This window comes from Nyctereutes procyonoides, unplaced genomic scaffold (genome assembly GCF_905146905.1).
Source record: "Nyctereutes procyonoides isolate TBG_1078 unplaced genomic scaffold, NYPRO_anot_genome, whole genome shotgun sequence".
NCBI lineage: Eukaryota > Metazoa > Chordata > Mammalia > Carnivora > Canidae > Nyctereutes > Nyctereutes procyonoides.
Window position 1 is genome coordinate 3710974 of NW_026575046.1, and position 20808 is coordinate 3731781.

Consider the following 20808-nt stretch of genomic DNA (forward strand, 5'->3'; position numbering starts at 1 on the left):
TTTGCATAATGTAATCATTTAAAAGACTGGATATATAAAAGGGTCTCCCAATCGTAATAAAGTCCCCTCGGAAATTCCAGTTAACTCTTGTGGGCTACTAAAGTATAACTTTGTTGAATCATGTGAAAACAAAACAACACAACTGTGTAGTGTCCTCCAGAGTATTATTAGATAACATGCTGATATGTTTACATGGGGAATTTGCCACATAGTTAATATAATAGCTACTTTGTGGTCCTACAGAGGTTTGTCAGCTAATATATCTTTATTGGGAATATTCAAAAGGTGTTTATAGTCACTTCCCAAATAATTAAAAGTATATTCTCTAGGTCTAGATTCTTATCCTGAGAACATTCATTATGATGATAACTTTATTATTTGCTCTTATTATAAAAGTTTTACCAACTCACCATAAGTAAATAAATAAATGAAAACAAAATTGGGTAGAAAGGGAAAAGCAAAAATCCTAATTTTCTTTCTCTGACACTAAGTTCTACTTTTCATATATCAAAATTAATGTGCATATGTAGTGTTGAAGATACATTGTAATAAGTGACAGCTGTATCAACAAACAAAGGATAAATGAAGAAACATAAACTGGCACTTTTTTGGATGCTATGTTAGTATTTTGCAATTGCTTTTTGCCATAATAATAAGCACATTTTATGTTTACCGTAGAGCTGACTTGTTATGTTTAACTATCACATATCACAAAATTGCAAAATCTACAATAATTTCAGTATTGAATATCTTACTGATGAAAATGTAGACATTGTATGTTTAAAAAGCAGAAACTCAAATTAGTGGACAGCCACACTCTTTTGTTTCAAAAGATTGATTTAAAATCTGTGAGTTTAAACCAAAAAGAAAACCAGGCTTTGGGGTTTATTGGCTGACGATGCTCTGTGAAACATGATTTTTTTAAAAAGCAGTGCAAAGGAATGTCTCTTTATCAGCATGGTTTTGCACAGATAGATAACTAAGCTTATATAAGATGCAGTTAAATAGGAAAAGAAAAGAATTATCTATAATATTTCACCTATATGATGTAAATTAAATTTACATATAAATGATATTTGTAAATCATCAAAATAGAGAACAAATCTCATGTAAATTGAATTTGTAAATTATCAAAATAGAGAAATTTTCATCATATACCTCGTCATTCCTAGAGAGGTGATCTGGATTAGGCAGGTGGTGAACTTGAAAAGAAAGCTTTGGAGTCAGGCTGAACTAAGATAAGTTTGAGTCTTGGCCCTGTCACTCAACGTTGGTAAACTGGTTAATCTGAGTAAGCTAACTTCTGCTAGACTGAGGTTGCCTCCTTGAAATGAGCATAGCAACCCCATCCAGTATGAATGAGAAAATTATTACATGAGATAATATCTCTTAAGAGTCTGGCCTATATAAACTTCTCAACTGTAATTAGTAATAATAATCCAATTACCAGTAAAACTACGAGCATTCTATTGTTTTCTTTTGGGGAGGGCAACCAAATAGTTGTAAGACATCTGCCTGCAAGGCTGACCTTATAGATTCACATGTGAGTACACACATACAAACAGGATAGCCATGAGGTCCTGAAGTTCTTTTCTTTCCTATCTGCTCTGATACCTATATTGAAACTCATATATTTGCTAGATCCCATCATCTATTTTAGGGTTGAGGCTTTTGTATTCATCATGGGCAGGTAACCCATGATATATCACGATATTGCTTCTTTGGTGGTAGAAAGGTCACAGGTATTCTCTTACTTTCCCATTGAAACGTACTGAACTGTCCTGTTCACACGTGTGAAAACCCATGCCCCACCTCCATCCAGTAGTTGATTTTAAAACATGAAAATTGGGCAGCCCAGGTGGTTCAGTGGTTTAGCACTGCCTTTAGCCCAGGGCCTGATCCTGGAGTCCCAGGACCGTGTCCCACATCAAGCTCCCTGCATGGAGCCTGCTTCTCTCTCTGCCTGTGTCTCTGCCTCTCTGTGTCTGTCTCTCATGAATAAATAAATAATTTAAAAAAATCTAAATAAATAAATAAATAAATAAATAAATAAATAAATAAATAAATAAACAAGCATGAGAATCTGGGGCACCTGGGTCACTCAGTCAGTTAAGCATCTGCCTTCAGCTCAGGTCATGACCCCAGTGTTCTGGGATGGAGCCTCACATTGGGCTCCCAGCTCTGCAGGGAGTCTGAGTCTGCTTCTCCTTCTTCTGCTCCCCTTTTTGTGTTCTCTCTCTGTCAAATAAATAAATAAAGTCTTAAGAAATAACTAGGTAAAAAGTGAGGATTAGTAATGGTTCCTACAAAGCCATTTGGGTTAAACAGAATATACGTATTCTTGTAGAATAATCACCCACAATGAAGACTATTGATATCTCAACTTTTAAATAGAATTATCACAGTATTATCTGATACTAAACTATATATGTATATAAATATGACTTCCATACCCTATTTAATTTCACTGAAAGGCAGTAAGCACAACACAACTGAGGGAAGAAACAAAAAATTACCAATGTCTTTTCCCATAAAACTATAAGAAGCATATGTGTAAATCTGTTGAGTTATTATAACAAAATACCATAGACTACGTGGCTTAAACAACAGAACTTAAGTTTTTCACAGTTCTAGATACTGAAAGTCGAAAACCAAGGATCTAGCTCATTCAATTTCTGGTAAAATCTCTCTTCCTAGGGGCGACTGCGTGGCTCAGAGGTTGAGCATCTGCCTTTGGCTCAGGGCATGATCCTGGAATCGAGTCCCACACCGGGCTCCCTGCATGGAGCCTGTTTCTCCCTCTGCCTGTGTCTCTGCCTCTCTCTGTGTGTCTCTCATGAATATATAAATAAAATATAAAAAAATAAATAAAAAGCTCTCCTTCTAGCTTGTAGCCTCCTGCCTTCTCCATAGGCCTCACACAGCTTTTCCCTGTTTCATGGGCACAAGGAGAGAGGGAGAGATTATGGCTTTTTTTTTAATATTTTATTTATTTATTCATGACAGACACAGAGAGAGAGAGGCAGAGACACAGGCAGAGGGAAAAGCAGGTTCCCTGCAGGGAGCCCGATGTGGGACTCGATCCTGGGACCCCAGGATCATGCCCTGGGCCGAAGCAGGCGCTAAATCACTGAGCCACCCAGGGATCCCCAGATTATGGCTTTTTAATGGGTTTGTTTGTTTCCTTCAATAAGGACAAGAAACCTATCAGGTCAGGGTCCTACATTTATGAACTTATTCAACTTTAATGACTTCCTTAGGGTTCATCACACGAATTTTGAGGAAACACAAACATTCAGTCTCTAATAACATACAATCCCTAGAATCTAAATTATAAGTAAGGGCTTCCAAAACCTATAGAAATGAACTAAAGTCATTTCCACGTACTACATGGAAAGAAATGGAAGCAAAGAACCACTGAGAGAGATGTCAAAAGCAAATGGAGTTATCAATAGTAAATCTCAGCAACAATAAACTGAGGATGAATATATATATGCCCACGTATAAAATCTCTGCAATGGGACCTTGAGGGGGAGGAAGAGGTCAGGTTGGTAGAAAAGCTGCCCTGAACTCAGTATGATTCAGACAAAGCAGAGAAGTCATGGTTGCACCCAGAACCGCACACACACACAGCAGATTTCCTAAAAACAATCTGAATGCCCAGGTGGCTCAGCGGTTGAACATCTGCCTTTGGCTCAGGGCATGACCTGGGATGGGGTCCCACATTCTCCCCACAGGGAACCTGCTTCTCCCCCTGCCTGTGTCTCTGCCTCTCTCTGTGTCTCTCATGAATAAGTAAATAAAATATTTAAAAATATGTGTCTCTGGAAGGAGATGAAGAGTCTTGCATTTCAAACGCAGCTACTCTGGGTAACTGTAGTGTCAGCCACATAAATGTACTAGGCTATAATGTGGGAGACTATTTTTTTTAACCCATGAAATCATAAAAGAGATGCCTGTTAAAAACCAGTTCATAAAATCTGGAAATGTCTCCACTGCACAATTATGGTAAGCAAAACAAGCCAAGTAATCTCACCTTCCCCGCCCCCATGTGATTGAACAAAGTATATGATAAACAATTCACCGCGAAGAAAGCATAACAAAGCTTTCAAACATATTAAGAAAATCATCAATCTCCTAATGAGAAACATAGAAATTAAAACTACATCGACATCTAATTTCTCACCCAATAGACTGTGTAAAAAAAAAAAAAAAGTCCAAGGGTATGTTAGACACCCTTACCTTACCCCATGCTCATTGGCAAGACTGTGGGAGGAGGTGTGTCCTTTTACACGTTGCTTAGGGTTCTGTAAAATAGGTCAATCCCTTTGAGGACAACTTGTCCATTTCTACACAAGTCATAAAACATATCGTTTGACGAATAAAGTCTACTTTAGTAAGTTGTCCTACAGATTGTTAAGATACATTGTTTAAAAGTAAAAATGAAATAAAAGGTAGTCACAATAATCTCCTCCTGTCACACAAGGAACTTTTTCTGTTGGGATGACATACAAAGGAAATGATCTATGTAAAAGTCACCTTTTTTTTTTTTTTTTTTTTTTGACAGCACATTTACCTGTTAACATTTTCCTGTTAATGTCCATCTACAGATGACTCTCCAAAGGGATTATGACAGGTCCATGCAATGGAACGTTAGGTTTATCCTTATATATGCATCGGAAAGTTATCCAACATAGTTAAAGGATAGTATAGTATGCCGTTAATTTTTTTAAGTGGCACAAAATATATATTTACATTATATCTTTATGCCAAAACATATTCAAAGGAATATAGGGCACACTTATGGTATCTCCCATTTGAGGAAGACTGGAAACCAGGTCAAACACACTGGAAAGAAAGAAAGCATTTTACTGCATGTATTTTTTAAATTATCTAAACAAAAATAACAAATTTTGATATAATAAGAATGCTTAGTGCCTCCCCCATCCACGTTTGTAAATAATTCTTAACAAACGACAGGGAATAAAGCATCTGGTGCTTGAGGTGTGTGCAGCTCCCAGCTGTGCTGGATCCTCAAAACACAACATGTTTTTCCAGTAGTAATGTTTTAATAATTGCTACCCTCTTTATCTACAACAGATAAAACTGCATGTTGATTTAATGCCACTAAAACAAATGAGAGCTTATCAATATTATGTAGATTACTAAGTTACTATATTTGGGAAGCCAGGTTGTAAAAAAGAAAAAAAAATCAAACGGATAACTCGATATTTTCAAGGTGTTTTTCTACACAAAGAGAAGAATGTAGGGATAATGGTGGAAAAGGCAAAGTTATTCTTTTCTGCAGTAAGAGGAATTATGTTTGTTTAAAACCAAAGGAATATTCAGAGCAAAAGACTTTTCCTAATAATCATCTCGAGCTTTCACTTTGTTTCAATAAGTATGCTAAATGAATTCATGACATTTCTCAGGATAAAAATTTTAAAAATTACTTGAGTTCATGTGTGTGTCTTAGGATTTTGCCATTTAAATTGTGTTCTATTCTCAGGCTCCACTCCAGACTTAGCACATGTTTGAAGTGGGGTCACGGGTCTATTTTAAAAAGTGATTCTGGGGATCCCTGGGTGGCTCAGTGGTTGAGCATCTGCCTTCCACTCAGGGCGTGACCCTGGGGTCCCGGGATGGAGTCCACGTTGGGCTCCCCACGGGGAGCCTGTTTCTCCCTCTGCCTGTGTCTCTGCCTCTCTCTGTGTCTTTCATGAATAAATAAATAAAATCTTAAAAAATAAAAATAAAATAAAAAGTGATTCTTATACTTACTAATATTTAAGAAATACTGTCCCAAAATATTATAAACCCAAAGTGATAGTGTATCCTGTCTATGATGTTGAAAAATTATGAGCAATCGTCCATGAAATAATACAATAAAGCTGGGCACATGTGTAAATACGTATATACCAGCATCTGTAATGAGGACAGGGTACACATCTTCCTAAGACCAGATACCTCTGAATTACACTGAGTTCAAAGTTGGAATGATGAAATCATCCCAGTCAATGGTGAGACCACCATTTGAGGCTAAATTTTGCCTCACTCCCAGATTTCTATGTTAAAGTCCAACAACCAGTACATCAGAACATGATTTCATGGAGGTAAGCTCCTTACAGAGACAACTAAGTGAAAGGAGACTGCAGTGGGCCCCCATCCACCAGGATTGGTGTCTTTTTAAGAAGAAAAAAAAAAAATTTTCCTGTGAAGAAGTGGAAGTGTGACCACCTGCAAGTCAAGGAGAGAAGCTTCAGGAGAAAGAAACTCCTATCAGAACCTTGACTTGGACTCCCAACTTTCAGAAACTTGAAAAAGTAACCTTCTGTTGTTTGAGGTCCCCAGAACATGGTATTTTGTTATGGCGGCCCTAGAAAACTAATACAACCACAAACTAAAATTTATTCTTAGTGTAGCAAAATAATTAGTCCTCGATTACAAAGTCGTAATTTTGTTAGCCATTGTTCATGACTGAAAGCATAAATAAAATGTAAAATTAAAACACATGTTTTAAGATTATTGAGGCCAGTCTACCATTTATGACGGGAGAGGATTTTGGCTAGTAAACGGACTTCTCTGACTTTTAGTTTCTTCGGTGTGAAATGGTGAGATACAGTGGACAGAAACTGAATGTTATGAACGTGCAAAACATGTAATGGCTTTAAAGCCTGTGGTATAATGTGTGGGACATAGAAATGCAAAAAATACTCATTTATGTTTGCCTGGTAAGAGCATTATGACAAATGTAAGTCAAGATACTAGGGGGGGGAACATTCAGGATCAAGAATTTAAATAACCAAAATAAATAAATAAATAAATAAATAAATAAATAAATAAATAAATAAATAAATAAAATAAATTAAAAAAAAGATTTTTAAATAACATTGCATTACAAATCATGGTTCTCTTAATGATAAACACCAGGAATAAACTAAATATATGATCGACTTAACTAAAGTATCTGAACAAAAATAGAATCTTTGCTAATAGGAGAATTCCCCAAAATACCTCTACGTCTAAAGTAACCTTAAGGAATTCAGACTCAATGAAAAACGTTATACCTTAGATTAAGGAGAAAAATTCTACAAGAGGAAAATTTTTATTTTCTCAAAATAATGGACCTCATTTCACCTCTGAAATCACTTTTTATTCTGAATAACTTGTTCAGAGATTAGAAAAATACAAATTAAAACTTGAAAATGTAGTGAAATGATATTGACCTTCATACAAGAATATCACGATTTCCTCATTAATGAGAGTTCACAATCTGCAGCAAGTTAACCTTTGTCTAATTCTCCACAATCCTACATTTCCAAGGTAAAAAGTTAATTCAAAGGTAAAGTACTCACTGGTATAGGCAGTGCATTTAGACTTGTCATAGATCCTCCTAGGGACCCTTTTTGTTTGTTTTTTGTTTTGTGTGGGGAGGGCGCTTTTTGATAAATTAAGAAGTAAACCAAGTGATGGCTAGATATTCAACATCACTATAGATGTGAGCACATAACAAAGTCATAGAATGTTCTTTTTTTTTTTTTTAATTTTACTACTTTCTCATGTTTGTATCAGAACCACATTGTTAAAAACAAGCAGGTTAACACAAATTATAAAGTCTATGCTGTGAGTGGAGTTAAAGTTTGGTGAACTTTTCAAAATTAATTGATATTTATTTATTTATTGTTTACTTTTGTAGAATATGTATTTATTTATTTGAACGAGGAGGGCCAGAGGGAGCAGGAGAATTTCAGGCGGACTTCAGACTGTGTGCAGGGCCTGACACAGGGCTCCATCTCCTGACCCTGAGGTCGTGACCTGAGCAGAAAGCAAGAGTCAGCTTAACTGACTGAGCCACCCAGGCATCTTGGTCCTTTTCCTCAAATTACATTAGATCAAACCATTATTGTTACCAAACTGGAAGGAAAGCCCAGCCACAGGCCTCTCATTTTTCTTGACTAAAATGAAATTACTAAGGACAAACAATGCAAAAGATAAATCAAATTAAAAGCAATTTAATCTGACATGCAATAAATGATATAAAAATTAGACATATATAACAAAACATCATATTTAGAAATATCGCCTTAAAAAAAAAAAAAGAAATATCACCTTAAACCAACTCCAACTTAAGACTCTAAACTGGTGAAAAGCCAAAGATCGTTGCAATATCATATAATGAAACAAAAACATTAACAACAAGAATTCCTCAGTTGGTAGACATTTTTAGGGATAAATGTGCTTAATTAGGTGTCTCTCACATTTCACTCCTTACTGGAACTTTCTCATTGTTGGTCATCATCCACTCAATAATTTGACAATTTAAAACTTCTTGCCTGGATTCACAAATCTCTACGATATGGACTGCCAGAGAGTAGATTTATTCTCTAATATTTTTCAACTAGACTCTTGACATTGGTGAGTCCACTCACTGCACTCAGTGTCGGTAAGGTGAGCTTTGCTCATGTTCTTTGTTCCTATATTTTCTTCACTTTCTGTCCATACTTCATCTCCAAATCCCTCAAAGAGTATTATTCCAAGTCCCATCACCTTACATTGTCTTCCTTGACTATTTCTCATTGGCCTCTTCCTCTTCTGACTCTTACGACACTTTTAGGCAATTCTGACATATTTGCAGCTAACCTTATTCTAATTCAGGTCATTTGCTTTTCAAAAAAATGTATCATTTTGGGATCCCTGGGTGGCGCAGCGGTTTGGCGCCTGCCTTTGGCCCGGGGCACGATCCTGGAGACCCGGGATCGAATCCCACGTCGGGCTCCCGGTGCATGGAGCCTGCTTCTCCCTCTGCCTATGTCTCTGCGCCTCTATCTCTCTCTCTCTCTGTGACTATCATAAATAAATAAAAATTAAAAAAAAAGTATCATTTTTATGTTGGTCTGACTTGCCCCTCCAACTACATACCACATTTTAAGGTATGTCATATGTCTTATGCTTCAAGACTGTTCCTCAGCTTCTGAGCAGGGAATGTTTTCAAAGACGTGGACAGATAAACTTCTCTGAGTATTCGTGTACTAGGAAGATAAAGAGGATTCTGAGTCTTGAGAGACTCTTTTTAATAAACAACACTAGGATGTAAATCAACATAACAACCGTAGCCTGTTTACTGTGATTTTGCCCATTAACTTCTGATTCTTTTCTTCCAACATCTTTGCCTTTAACTGAAGACAATATTTTAAGTGATGTTGTGAGCAGCTGTGGGGAGGTACTCAGTTTTCCTGGGTCTTTTCCATACATACGAGAGGTTTACATTGTAAAAATAAAAAGTAGGCTTCCACCTGTTGGGTGGGAGGGCGGGGGGGTGGGTAATGTGTGGGAGCCCCCATGCAGAGCCTCCCAGGTCCAGTTTAGGTAAGACTGCCTGCCTGTATCTTCACAATGAGAAACTGCCACATTCAGCCAATAAGAAGCTTCCACTACCCTGAACTCTTCTAAGTAGCACCTTCCGGGTGCCTGGGTGGCTCAGAGGTTGAGAATCTGCCTTTGGCTCAGGTCATGATCCCGGGGTCATGGGATGGAGTCCCACACTGGGCTCCCTGCATGGAGCCTGCTTCTCCCTCTGCCTGTGTCTCTGTCTCTTTCTGTCTCTCATGAACAAATGAATAAAATATTTAAAAAATAAATAAATAATAAAAAAATAAACAGCCCCTCCCAACTTTCTCCATTCCTCAATAAAAGCAAGCCCCTCCCTTCTGTCCTCCAGACTTGCCTGTGGTTTGCCATGGTTTTCTTGTCCTAAATTGAATTCCTCTGCTAATCCCAAATGAACCCAAGTTGCTGGCAAAATAGATGCCTTTTTTTTTTAAGGTCATCAACATATTATTAAACTTTCATTTATTTTTCTTCTGTTGATCTTATATTACAGGGGCTATCTCAGTCAAGGACCTCAGGGAATAGAGGGAGAATTATTTCCCACCCTCCCTACGCTCCCAAGAGTTATAGTGTAAGCCAAATCAAGGAGGGGTCTTCTATTAGTACATACATATGATTCAAAATTTACCAAAATGACATATTGTACTATTTCACTGGATGCAGAGGGTAAAGGTCCTTTTTAAAATAGTCACTCATGGCATGGGAGGACATTGGCCAGATGGTGGGTACTCATCTGTTCTTTCCATTTAACACTTTACAACCCGCCATTATGTATGTATGTTCTTTATTTTAATACCATATACTTTTACTCCTTCAACTCATATTATCTAACTATCTCTTGGGTGAATCACTTTAGTATTGCAGGGAGAGTGGTGTGAGCAGAAGAAAACTCCAAAGAAAACAGAACTGAGCAGGATCTGAGCCCTGCCACTTACGAGGTATGACTCTGAGCAAGAATCTTCAACCCGTCTGTATTAAAGTTCATGGAATGCAGAGTGTGCTACACAATTGCAGGGCATTTTCATAAAATGAAAATGCAGTCAGATCCCAGCCAATGGATATTTTAAAAGGTACTTGGGAGTTTTGTTTGGATTCAGGTACGGTGAGGCCAACAGATCAGGAGGTGACTGCCATTGAAAAGGTAGTTTATTCTTCACAATTGCCAAGAGTAGGGGGACATGCCACACCACGCACAGCAACACTGGAGGTTGGCTGGTGAAACAGAATAAGGCAGAGAGATTGCAAAGGGAACTGATTGCAAAGGCGAAAGCCTTTATTATGGTCTTCTAGGAAAATAATGAGCAAATCAGGGTGAATAGGCTAAACAGAGTTAGGACTGGCTTAGCTTGAAATACTTCAGTGGGCTCCTAGTTTGGGGAGGACTGACCTCACGGTCATCTGGGCTGGAGAACACAACTTTATAGTGGCAAGCTAAATAAAATAAGTGGGGAAGGTGGTATGGACTTTGCACTGGTTATTTTGCAAGTGAAAACCAGAATTTGCTTTACTAAGTGTAGGAATACACTAACTTGGGACGGCCAGTCCCTCCTTAGTCGGCAAGCTGCCAGATACCAAAACAACATATACAGAAAAGAAAACATGGCTAATATAGCGGGGAAGCCAATTTTTCTTCCCACAGCCCCAAACCACTACAACTAGGTGAATCTTACACGATTCCAATTGTTATAAACGGAGACGTACTTAGTACTTGGACTGAGGGTGTTCAGGAGACCTCGCTGAGTCTCTTACCCAATGTCCCATCCATGGCACTACCACCAGGGAGAGAAGGGCAATGGCCCTGTCTTCCACCCCCGCATATAGGCAACTCTCTGTGCTCATGACCAGATACCCACCGGGAGAGAGGACAATGACAGAATAGAATCCTCCCTCATCCCCCCCCCCCCCAATGCAATCCAGTCATTGTCCCAGGCAGAAGGCAACAGGAGTCAGGATGGGAAAGAGGAGGAGCATAAAGCCTGATGGGGCTCAGAACACCAGACGCAAGGGCTGGGCAGCCTCTAACCAGGCAGCCAAAACCATGGGGACTCTGGGGCAGGTGGGATCTTGAGCTGATAGTCCATGTCCCAGGGCATGCTCCCCTGCCCCATCCAACTTCACTTATAAAATACAAATTCAAAGATAACATTCATACGAATTTCAGAATATTAATTCCCAAGTTCAGGGCCCTTCTGAGCACAAGACACTGTGTGAATTCCCTGCTTGCAAGCTCACGAAACCAGCTCTACATCCACAGGACGACTTTCACATCGTATCTCCCACCTTCCAGAGCAAAATGTATTCTGGCTCTCGTGGCAGCCAGCTGTGCTCGGATTCAAGCTAAGCAACACCCTGCCCTAGATGCTTAGCAGATGTCTTATTTTCTATCCCAGGATTTTCTGCCACTCTCGCACGTGGACACGCTGAGACCCAACTCAGCCATCCTGCCATAAACTTAGAAGTGTGAGGGGAAGACACCGAGGAAATGTCACACGATGGACAACACAGCATTCCTGTCTGTGGGGCTTGGGCAGGCAAGTCTGAGGGAATTTCTCCACGGCTCCTCAGGATCCTCAGCTGGAACAGGCCGCAGCTGCCCACAATGCCAACTCCAGAAGACACCCTTCGCTTTTCTTCTTGCCCGGGTTCATTCTTTCTACTGCCCACACATGCTCCTTAGGGCAGCATCACAAAGTAAACTGTTGGCAGGTCCTTGAATAAAAGCCTCACTTCTTGTGGGAATTCTGAATAATAACATGATTCATTTTGAAGGTCAAATGAGATAAAGTACGTAAAATATCAAACACGGGACCTGGCAAATTATATCTATGTAGTATCTTTGTGTTCTTAACCCTTTCTCCATTTGAAAGCTGTTCGATGTCTAATCTATAAGCAGATGTACAGAAAATGTAGTTTTTGTGAAAACAAAAACAAAAACAAAAAAAACCTTGCAATCTCTATTTCAATATTGAATTGAGTCAAATCTTGGTGAAATCTGTCTATGGTGTGTCTTGGCATGAGTCACCTTTCAGGACACCCAGTGTCTTCAGTATCTCTCAAAACTCATCAGTGTCTCTGGGTAACTTCTGTGCTCCTTTCAGGGGTGTGGGAAATGTGGCTTATCTCTGACAGCTCTTATGTGCTACCAGATAATGAAGAAAGCAGATTTGATTCAATAATACTCTGCTCTTCATCCATTGTTGTCCAGGATGTAGGTATTTAACGAACAAAACTTGTTTCCCCAGGATCCTGCTGGAGACGGATTAGGTCTCCTCAGCCCTGAATCACCAAATGTCTCTACCTGTTTTCAGTTGTATTTCCTAGATCATGTTCTGGGATAACAGCAATCCTGATGGTATTTCAGAGACCCCTAAACACAAGTTTCTAACTTTATGCTCCCTCTTTTGCTTTTTTTTCTCTACATAGCCAGTGGCATCGTTGCCAAATCTGGGTATATGGAGAAAACAAAACTAAAAACAAAAACCTTCTCACCATTTAAGGCATAAACTTGTGGATTAGAGTTCTCCACAATTTTTCCTGAAAACAAAAATCAACACATAGAGCATTTTCTTTCTATAAAAGTAACTATGCCTTGAGGCATTTCTATAATAAAACTCTGAGAGCAATCAGTTTGGAATGGGGGTTGTGCATGAAGAACATATAATCAGTATAATCAAATTATTGTTCTGTCAAGAAGGAAATGTGTCCTTACAAAACCCAGCATCTAGGAAAACCCAGTAGGCATTTAGTGACTGCTCAGTTCAGCCTGTATGCAGAAGACACTCCTGTGCTGCCGGGCACCAACTGGGTTTCTCAAGAAGAAGGGCATTTAAATAACTTTTGTCCAATCCCGAAAGGAAGAGGAGAGCATGCCAGGCGCAAAGACTAGATGAGTAAAACACATACGTGCAGAGGACCTACCTGGTACCAGGTAATTAGGGGAGCATTTAAGGTAGCAAGGGAAAATGCAGGAGAGAATCTCCTATTTTTGGCACAGGATTTCTCAGTAACTGGGTAAAAAAACTGAGTACAGTACTCAATAACTGGGCACCAACATCCCAGTTGCCCTGGACAGTCTCCTTTTATCCCTGGTATCCCAAAATGATTGACAGCTTTCTTTTCCATACTTAAAATCTGGATTTGAGCATTTTTAACAGAAGGAGAACAATATCTACATGTGTGTGGAACCACAAAAGACCCCAAACAGCAAAAGCAATCTTGAAAAAGAAAACTAAAGCTCGAGGCATCACAATTCCAGACTTCAAGTTATATTACAAAGCTATAGTGATCAAGACAGTATGGTACTGGCACAAAAAACAGACACATAGATCAATGGAACAGAACAGAGAACCCAGCAATGAACCCACATCTCTATGGTCAGCTAATCCTTGACAAAGTAGGAAAGAATATCCAAAAAAAAAAAAAAAAAGGTCTCTTCAACAAATAATGTTGGGAAAACTGGACAGCAACATGCAGAAGAATGAAACTGGACCACTCTCCTGTATCACACACAAAAATAAATTCAAAATGGATGAAAGACCTAAATGTGAGGCAGGAAACCATCAAAATCCTAGAGGAGAACAGAGGGAGTAACCTCTTTGACATCAACTGTGGCAACTTCTTACTAGATATGTCTCCTGAGGCAAGGGAAATGAACTCAAAAATAAACTATTGGGACTTCATCAAAATAAAAAGCTCCTGCACCAAGAAGGAAATAATCAACAAAACAAAAAGGCAGCCTTCAGAATAGAAGATATTTTCAATGACATATCTGACAAAGGATTAGCCTCCAAACTATATAAAGAACTTATATCAACATCCCCAAAACAAATAATCCAGTTAAAAAAATGGGCAGAACACGTTAATAGACATTTTTTTTCAAAGAATACATACAGCTGGCTAAAAGACACATAAAACATGCTGAACATCGCTCATCATCATGGAAATGCAAGTCAAAACTAAAATGACACAATCCTTATACCTGTCGGAATGGCTAAAATTAACACTGGAAACAGCAGAAGTTGGTGAAGATATAGAGAAAGGGGAAACCTCTTACATTGTTGGTGGGATGCAACCAGTGTAGACACCATGAAAAACAGCATGTAGGTCCTTCAAAATGTTAAAAATAGAAATACCCAACAATCCAGGAATTGCACTACTAGATATTTACCCAAAGGATACAAAAATATTGATTTGAAGGGATACATGCACCCCAATGTTTATAGCAGCATTATTATCAATAGTCATGTTATGGAAAGAACCCAAATGTCCATTGACTGATGAATGGATAAAGAAGTAAGTTATATATATATATATATATATATATATATATATATATATATATATATATCTTATATATAAGAAATTATATATATGCCATAAAAAAGAATGAACTGTTGCCATTTGCACTGTTGTGGATGGATCTAGACAGAGTATTTTGCTAAGTGAAATACGTCAGTCAGAGAAAGACAAATACATATGATTTCACTCTTATGTGAAATTTAAGATGCAAATCACATGGACATAAGGGTAAAGAGAGAGGGGCAAAAGAGGAAACAGACTCAGCAATAGAGAACAAACAGGGTTGCTGGAGGGAAGGTGGGGGAAGGGGTTGGATGGGCGATGGGTATTAAGGAGGGTACTTGCTAAAATGAGCACTAGGTATTGTATGTAGAGGATGAATCACTAAATTCTACATCTGAAACTAATATTAAACTGTATAGTAACTGGAATTTAAATTAAAAAATTGGGGAAAAATAAGTGTGGGTTTGGCCAATAAATTACAGTCATTCTATTCAATAGACAATCCAAGCAAGCACTCAGCAAGCATGTAAGAAACGCACTTAAGCCAACACACCTCCAACCCTGCAACAGAACCATTTCCATATGATTTGATACCTAATTCTAAAGGAGTATTGAAACTGATATCAAAGAAAAAAAATCATATTCTTATTTTACTTCATGTCATTGATCCTGCCAGGAAAATACCTTACAAAAAGTTTTGCGGATTGAATAGAATTAAATATACAGATATAAGATGATTTATAAAGAAAAGGAACACACAAAAAATGGGGGAGAAAAGATTCAGAATTGACATTAATATCTACCTATCCTTTGTACATTTCTTGAAGTCTTATGGATTATGTGTCACACAACAATGTTTGGTACCTCAAACATTTTGTGTAAAGCAAAAGCTTGGAATACACCCTATTCCATGGGAATTCCTTGCTGATTGTATGAATGGCATATTGTCCTATCAATTTGATCTAATCAGAAAAGGTCTTGACTTAAAATATCAGATATGAAATATGATATACATATAGGTGACATAGCTAACCCCTATTTACTGATTGTGAAGCATCTGTTAACCTAAAAATATATTTAGAGTTATACCATAGTATTTTAATTATTTTAGTGATAGATAAAGTCATTATATAATACTGATTCAAAAAATAATGATGCATGATTTTCCACTGATTTCCCTTTATTTCCCCCAATTCACTGACAGCTCCCATCTCTGTGTAGATCCAATTCTTGGGCTTTATTTCTGAAGACGTGGTTTCTGGCCCAAGTAGAGAGAACTAGAGAAGCCAGCGCTATTAATATTCGAAAAAGCAGAGAATCGTGATCCAGACATATAGTATAAAAATGTGTCTCCATCTAGCCCCTCAAAGAAGTGCACACGAGATCATCACACACATACGCATAGATTTTCAACTAACTAACATATTTTGTTCCAGAGTTATATCACATACTCACAGTATGTTGATTTAAAAACAAATTGGGGTGTGATGTCAGGGAGAAACCCATTAACTCATGAAAACCATATACGTTATATGAAAAGATAACACCGTATCCTTAGAGTTTCTTGATGGAGACAGACTGAACGCCAGCAAAGTTAGGAATAGCTTCTGACATAAATGTGGGTCTGTCTCCATGGCTATTCTTTCCCAATACTCAATCCTAGAGGCCGAGGAGTTCAGAAAAAGAAATAAAAAATTATACTGCATCCCATTCAGTAAAAGAAGGAGAGTTCCAGCTAATGTCTGCACAGCAGGGATAGAGAATGGGCACGGAGAATGTGGGATGCGACAAGAAAAAATGAGATGAGAAAAGGTGTGGTAGGGACACAAATAGACTACATTTGATTTTGAGTTTAATGTTTTCCACTGGCCTTAAAAAAGAAGTATAACTAAAAGTGGCCAGAGCATTTGTGAAGTATGACCAAAGCATCATGAAGGGACAGGAAAGTTGGGGCACCAGGGTGGCTCAGTTAAGTGTCCGACTCTTGATTTTGGCTCAGGTCATGGTCTCAGGGTCCCGAGATGAGTGTAGTGCTGGGCACAGAATCTGCTTAAGATTCTCTCTCTCCCTCTGCCCCCCTACTCTCCCCGCCCCTCTGCTCGCACATGCCCTCTCTCAAAAAAAGATACAGGACAAGAAACTTAGAAGGGACAAAGCAGTTGTGAAGGCCATGTATGGAGCAAATAACAGTTAAAAGAGGAGATCCCGTTCATTTCATCGCACTATGCCATATATACTGCATCGGTGTGCATTTTAGGTACTTTCTAAAAATAAATGGAGACTTATTAATTTATTACCTTAGCCCAGACACTAGAACTTAGTAGTGTCATCCTAAAATTAAGAATTTAGCACATTAATCATCATCCATTGTTGTAGGAAGAATCAGAATACTTAGTGTTAATGTTATTCTACGTATCCTGGAGAGTCAGTGGCTAATTATGAGCATCCGGTAATTTCACCGGTTGGGTGATCCACCAAGTGAATGTTATAAGCATCTTTTGCATCGTAAGTACAATGTACAAGTTAATTTTGATCTTCTTTACCAAAAAACTAACAATTTTCCTTTGTGACATGTATATTTGCTCTGATTTTAATGATAATGACTCTACCCAGAACTGATACAACTTTCAACCTCATTTATGACTTGCTATTCCTTAGAGGAAGCAGCGAGGATTCAATAAAATAATCCATTTCATTAACTAAAAGTTAGCTTAACATCTAAATATACAGCATCAGTAGGTCCACTCAATCTTTTAGTAGACAATACTATATTTATATTATCTTGATTTTAGGTGTCTGGAGTTACTAATGAGCCATCCTATTTAAATTCACATTTCCAAATAATCCTAATACGCCTCCTCTTCAATGTTTAATGACCAAATCTCTAGCCAGTTTTCCAACCAGTTGATGTGGTTCCTTCCTATAGATTTGCCGGGTCAAGATTGCAATTTCAGAATTACAAATGTTAATGTTATTTACTTCCAATTTTTTCACATGGCAAAGTCGTTCTTCAGATGTTGAGCAGCACACAAAATGTATTAACGTTACATTCAGGTATTTGGAATCAAAGTTTATAGGTTTGTATAAGCTGTTTGATAAGTCAAATGAACAAGTTAATATTAGTAACATAAAAATATGTCCTATTTGTAGATGCATATGAAATCATAAGTAGGTCAGAGAAATAAGTTGATTTGAAGCTCTTTTTGATAACCCATACACATCATGTCCTAACTTTGAGTTGATTTCACGACTTTGTGAGCAATGTCAACATCATTTTAATTCTTTAGCAATTATGTAGTTCTGAAAAGAGAGAGAGAGAGAGAGAGAGAGAGAGAGAGAGAGAGAAAGAGAGGGAAATCATGTAGTTCTTATCTTTAAAGCTGGTGGATTTTCACTCTCCAAATAGACTTTATTATTGTCAATGGAGGATACACTTTCTTGCTCTAAAATTGGTCTATTTTGTGCTAGCACAATACCATTTGGGGATAAAAGATATTTTTTTTCTAGATAATCCAAAATCAGAGGCTAATTTGTTCTTCCATAATATATTTTTATGAGTGTTTTACTCTCTCCTTTTGATGATACAAGATCATTTAGGTTTTGATTTTACTATATGCTATTTTGTTAGTTGAGCTATAGAGTAATTCCAATGTTATGAAATGTTCAGAGTTCCTCAGATACTTTCAAAGAATAATATTCCTTCAATGAGAGCCATATATTCCCCTGGGAAATTTATGTGTTTATTGTGCCATAAGTCTAGGCACCTAGTAAAAACCATTAATCACTTATATTTCAAAGGTCATGATTCAAAATGCTTGCATGTACTGGCAAATATAGTAAAATAGGGAAGCGATGTGGATGTGGACTCTGGAAAACCAGATGTTGCATAGTGGAAAGCTGTAGTCCATTTTAATTACCATAGTTGTAGAAATAGCGTTAGCCCGCCATTATATACCCATGGGCCAGATTTACCCCTACATACCACAAGTTTATCAACATTATATATTTTAGTCAGTTTTCCTCAGTTTGCTTCTTTCATACAGTGCTGAATTTCATATCTAATTTTTTTTAAAAAAATGAATTTCTTATTTAGAGTTCATTACCACTATTATTTTTGTAATTACCATCATCATTGCTATTTTCTTTAGCTGGCATTTATTACTATATTATATGTAGGACACTAAGCACTTACTCTGAATTATTTATTTATATCTGTATAGTAATCCTAGGAGATGAGTACTAATACATCACCCACAGCTGTGGCAAGGTTAAATAACTTATCACAGCTCTAAAACTTGTGAGGAGAACAATCATTCTATTCCAGTAACATATGACTCCAAAAGTTAGAATCCAATTTCCTAAATTATATTTTGTTTTGTTTGTGCCATTTTTATTTATATTCTAGTTAGTTATCATATAGTACAATATTGGTTTCAGGAGGAGAATCCAGAGTTCATCACTTACATCCCATACCCAGTGGTCATCAAAACAAGTGCCCTCCTTAACACCCATCATCCATCTAGCTCATTCCCCACCCACCTCCCACCATGATTCCTCAGTTTGTTCTGTAGAGTTAAGACTCTCTTATGGTTTATTTCTCTCTATCTCTCTTTTTCCCCTTCCCATATGTTCATCCATTTTGTTTCTTAAATTCCACATCTGATTAAAATCATATGGTATTTATCTTTCTCTGACTGACTTATTTTGCTCACCATAATATACCTTAGCTAGGTTTTGTTCCTTTTAATTCATGATTGGTGAGCAGGGTATCATCTTTGTATCCTCAGAACCTAAACCACTATCTGCCATAAAACCAGCTCTCACTAAACAGCAAAATAGCAAATCAAGAGCTGGTACCATGCCTATTTTAGTTTAACAATTCTGTAGTTCAATTGATATAATACACTAAAGTATTTTTTATCTGTTCATAAAGTTGTCTCATCATTATTTTTCATGTCCATAAACCTTTCTTTATGACCTCTTCAGTTTTTTTTCACCACAAAAACAGCATCATGCAAGCAAAGGGACTAGACCATAACATTCTAATGTAGATGCCAGAGAAGAGAAATTTATATTCCAGATTTCTAGAACATATTATAGTCTTAACTATGGGCATGTTCCTTAACCTCTTTACATTTACTAATATGAGAAGCTACTTTGTTGGGTTTTTGTAAAAGTAAAAGGAGATATGGCAATGTGTTAGGGAAGTCTTACTGGGAACCAGAGATCTGAGCTCTTTCAGTTAATGGAAACTGGAAATGGTTTCATGCAATTATTTAATTCCAACCCTAGACCATAATGCATTTAAATATCTTATTCAAACACAAATAATATTATATAGCTGGGTAAGATTCTACCATTAAGAGTCTATTGATGGATGAAATCAATTATTATCTGTATTAAAATATATACAGGTAGGGTGCCTAGGTGGCTCAGTGGGTTGGGTGCTTGTCTTTGGCTCAGGTCATGATCCTAGGGTGTTGGGATGGGGCTTCATCTGGCTCCCTGCTCAGCAGGGGGTCTGCTTCTCCTTCTCTCTCCCTCTACCCACCCCCACCCTCATGTGCTCTCTCTCTCTCTCTCTCTCAAATAAATGAATAAAATATTTTATATATGTATACAGGTAGAGTTAACAAGCTCCCTGTGGCAGACACACTCAATGAGTTGTCTTCTTCCCTTGAATACAAGCATAATCTGTTACTTGCTTCCAGTCAATAAATTATGGGTAAGGTTCATTTACATGGCGAAAGTTAAAAGGATTTTGCAATATTAACTGTGGTCCTAAATCAGTTGGCCTGAATTCCTCAAAAGGAGATTATCCTGAGTGGGTCTGTCTTAATCAACTAAAAAAATAAGGAACAAGATCCTCCATGAAATCAGATAAACTCTCACTAGCTATGATAAAATAAGCCATTGTGAGTTCTACAGCCAGGAAAAAAAAAAACAAAAAACTGTGCCAATAACTTTAATGAGTTTAAAAGCAGATTGATTGATTGATTGATTGATTGATTTTTACCCTAGTCAAGCTTTCAGGTGAGAACACAGTCAAGGCTGGCAACTTGACTGTAGCCTTATAAGACCCTGAGCAGAGACCCAGGTAAGTGGTCCCTGACTTCTAAT